This window comes from Olea europaea, unplaced genomic scaffold, assembly GCF_002742605.1.
Source record: "Olea europaea var. sylvestris unplaced genomic scaffold, O_europaea_v1 scaffold1967, whole genome shotgun sequence".
NCBI classification, from domain to species: domain Eukaryota; kingdom Viridiplantae; phylum Streptophyta; class Magnoliopsida; order Lamiales; family Oleaceae; genus Olea; species Olea europaea.
In genome coordinates this window covers 42,578-46,877 of record NW_019237521.1, presented here as the reverse complement: position 1 = coordinate 46,877, position 4,300 = coordinate 42,578, and the positions used below count along the sequence as shown (strand labels likewise).

The following is a 4,300-nucleotide window of genomic DNA, read 5'->3' as shown; positions in this document are numbered from 1 at the left end:
AGAGGATGGAGATCCATGTCGATAAGGATGTTGACATTTGTAGCTGTGGAATGGTCTTACATCTCTTAAATTGGTGTAATGACTTCCATGTTCAGTGTTAATATTCTTGTTGGACCGGATCATGTTACGTAAGGTGTTATCATTGGAGTTATACTTTTGTGGCCACCTATGTAGTCTAACCCAGGTGTTAAAACTTTGTTATGGCAATCAAATGTTTGCCCAAGTGGGAGAATGTTGGAATAATTAATAATTCCATATGTGGACTTCACATTCGATTGCAAAATTTTACGGGTTAGATGTATGGCTCATAATGATATTTGTGTTTGGACCAAATTTATTAAGTGATCAATTAGGCCTTTTACACCTTACGGGTTGTAATTAATTTGATGTGGTAATTTAAAGTATGTGGGCCGAAAATAAACCCTAATTAGAATTCTAGTCGTAATGGGACAGCTCAAATTATTTCCTATATATAAAGGCTAAATCCCCTCTCCTCTCTATATGTTTTATTAGCTTGTCCCATTGATAGCTATTACTTTGAGATGAGTAAGGAGGGGGAAGTTCTTGACCGTTATTATAACTATTATTCATATCAACAATAGTTTTCGCAGGTATAAATTCAATTTATCAATTTATTATTCTGTGATTCTTGATTCTTAGCATGATTGAAATTAAATATTAACATGTCATGCTTCGAAGAGAAAAGGATGGGCAATTAGCTTTAGCTCACTCGAGGGGAATCGAGTATAAGCTCCGCGTCCTCTAGTTTCAACTTTCAACTAGATTCTCCAGTTCATGACCGGAGTCTCCAACTTGAAGCTTCTTCCAGTAAAGTAAATGAAAGGAATTGGGAGAGATTTTTGCCATTTACGGCGAACAGCAGTCCAGAGCTTAGCTAGTTTTCTATCGCAACAAGCGATGAGTCTGAAAAGACATTGCCCACATCAAATTTGAAGATTTATACCCTTGCTGATCTGAAAATGGCCACAAGGAACTTCGACTCTGCTTTGGTGTTGGGATCTGGGCATTTTGGAACTGTATCTAAGGGTTGGGTGGACTCCAAGACACTTGCACGGTTTATCGATGGTGCCAGAATGCTGGTTGCCATCAAGAAATTGAACCCTTAGAGTCTGCAAGGGTTTGGAGAATGGCAGGTAATGTAATTGAAACTTTTTGTTTGAATTGTAAGTAATTTAATGGCTTGATGTTTTCTCATGTTAGGGACTATGTAGAGTAGGGCTGGCATGGTCCGATTAGATTCGGTTGTGACCAAAAATCAAATTTGACTCGAAATTTTTGAATATTTAGTAAGTGGAAGATCGACATGTTCAAATGAAAGCAAGTTGCTAAGTAAAATTTTTGGGTGAATTTTGAAAGTTCGCAGGATGTAAAATTGCCATTTATTATGTGCTTGTTTCATTTGGAAGAAGTTTTAAGCCGTGGTTGTGTATCTATGCATTAGGAACATTATTGTCTTAAATTCTCTTCATGTTTATTGTCCATGTCTTGACTATAGTGGGTCATATTTACACTTTCCAATTTAAAAGTCTTATATCCATTTTTCTTGTACGGATTTCCTTCAAATTCTTTAGGTAATGATAATGACGTTTTTACTTAATTTGGAAATGCAGACATAAGTGAATTATTTAGGAAGGCTTTCACATCCCAACTTGGTCAAGCTCCTTGGATACTGTTGGGAAGATAAAGATCTTTCACTTGTATACGAGTTTATACAGAGGGAGAGCCTGGCAAACCATCTATTTAGAAGTAAGAACTTGATCCAGAAATTGAACGAAGCAATTAATGAGAAACGAGAATTGCTAATGTTGATTTTTGGTTTGGATGTCTGTTCAGGAAGTGTTGTAATTGAACCCTTATTGTGGGACATAAGACTTAAATAGCTATAGGAGCTGTTCGGGGCCTAGATTTTTTGCATTCTTCAGATAACCAAGTCATCTACAGAAACTTTAAATCTTCCAGCATGCTGCTTGATTAGGTATGATTCCATAAAGTAATTCCTTACCATCTGAAAATTTTCAATTCAGTTTTTTGACTATTAGTTATTGTTTGGATGAATAATTTAGTTGTTTAAGTTGGAAACTTAGCTAAGACAATTCTATGTCCCAAAATTTTTTGGTAATCTACATTCGTGTCCTTGTTAATACATTTTCAAAACATTACTTGCAGCAAATTCAACTTTGAACTTCATATTGAAGATGTGACCAAAGTATTTTAAACGCCAGATTATAAATCCTATATTGGTTGCTGGCTATCCAGTTATAAGATTCCCTTTTACTGAAATCTTTTCTTGTCATTATTATTAATTTCTCTTCAGGTACTAAGCAAACATCTAAAACTAGAGAGAGAGGGAGAATTTTTTGTAATCAATGTATCCAGGAAGCAGATCCGACCTCTTCAAGGATATGGTGTTGATGTACGAGTAACTTAGAGTTGTGGATGGATAATAGATCTTCCAGGCTAGATGGTCGTCGGGAACAATGATTCAAATTATTGATCAAGCATTTACCTCTAATGGAAGGGAATTCTTGCAAACTTTATGTTTAACATCTTGTTTATAAAATGCCAAGATGACATGCAAACTAGATCTTTCTATTTATTATCTTGTCCAGTTGTTTCAAGATTTTTCCTTTTATCTTTAATGTAAATCTGTGCTGGTTGAAGAAAATTAGTGGAATGCTACATAAATGTTTTTTGCTTATAGTTAAGCGCTGTAACTCTGTTTTCCTTATGTTGCAGGATTACTCTGCAAAAATATCAGACTTTGGCTTAGCAATATTTAGAGGGATGTGAACATATGGTTATGCTGCTCCTGAATATGTTGCAATGGATGAGTGTCTATTTGATTGTATGTTACCTTTCATAGAGTCCTGAACTCAGATCTACTTTCATTTCTTGTTAGATCTGATCTATCGTGGATATGATTTTCCATTTTAAGCCAAATTTGATTTGATGAAAAATCCAGTGTTCAACGTATATCTATCCATGTTTACCACGAATTTTTGAACTTAAAATTTTGTTATCTACCTGATTTGGACTTAGCCACACCATTTTCATATTGCAGGGACAATTAGTTTCTGTTGTAGAATGCAATGTTCGGTCACGTATTAGTGGTACGTCTAGTTTGGCATTGTGAACACTACAAAAATCAATATCCATGTAGTATGAGGATCCTCGATGGTGCTTGAGAGTAGTGTTTTTGAAAGGGTCTACAAGAGCATTAAAAACATATTAAATTATGGTTTGGGTTCCTTGTGAGGAGGACTTCTGCCCTCATGCTTCCATGTTGTTAAACTAATTGTATTTTTGAAAACAAGGTCGTCTCTATGTAAAGAGTGATGTGTATGGCTTTGGTGTGGCGTTGCTTGAGATGCTAATAGGTTTACGTGTGCTTGATCTCAAAAGACTTAATGGCCAATAGAATTTGGTTGATTATGCTAAATCCCTTCTCTCTCGGAAAAGGAAGCTAATGACCATTATGGATCCAAGGATGAAAGGTCAATATTCTTCAAAGGCGGTATTACAAGCCGCTTAGCTCATTTTAAGATGCCTTGAAATAGAACCTAGAAAGCTTCAAGAAGTTGTGGTAGGGTTGAAAAAATTTGCAACTATTTGAAAACCAAAAGAATCCAAAATTGAGTCCATGCATTCTTCGTCTTGTTTAGATAACTATCACAACACTGAGTCGAAAGTTATGAGGGGTGACACTGAAGATGGTAGGGTAAATAGGGACATGGAAGAAATGTGGAGGTATTGATAACGTCGCCCTATCCACCAGAAAACGATTTAGATGTCGAAATTAACAACCTTACATATCCGAAGACAATTTCCATGAAGAGCTAGAAGATGAATTTGGGATTTTTAGAGAGATGTCTATTCATATTTTGGTTGCACATTAGCAGGAAATTGAAATTTCGATTGCACAACCATGAAGCAATATCCATGACATTGTGTACAAAAATAATTTTAGTTTTGAAACTAATCTACTTTTTGGGAAAACGGTTTTGAACATTTTCAATTTGCTATTTTTATATTGCATCCAACACAAATGGCCCCATATTCTATTTTTACTTTATAAAAAACACTATTGATTTATTCTATCATTTAGTTTGAGCACACATTACAATTATAAACTATCAGTTAATAAAAGCAACATATATTTCAGGAAAATATTTAATTGGACTTGTCCTGCGAACGTAAAGTTAACTATTTAATAATAACTAGTACTTAAATCCAACGAATACATTTTAATGATTGATATATCTGTCAAATACTGTAATCG

The 4,300-nt window shown here is 34.8% G+C and overlaps 1 pseudogene; it reads left to right on the top strand.

Annotated features, from left to right (window-relative positions):
- The first annotated feature begins 795 nt into the window (after window positions 1-795).
- On the top strand, window positions 796-3,634 carry LOC111379293 (annotated as a pseudogene).
- Window positions 3,635-4,300: the final 666 nt, after the last annotated feature.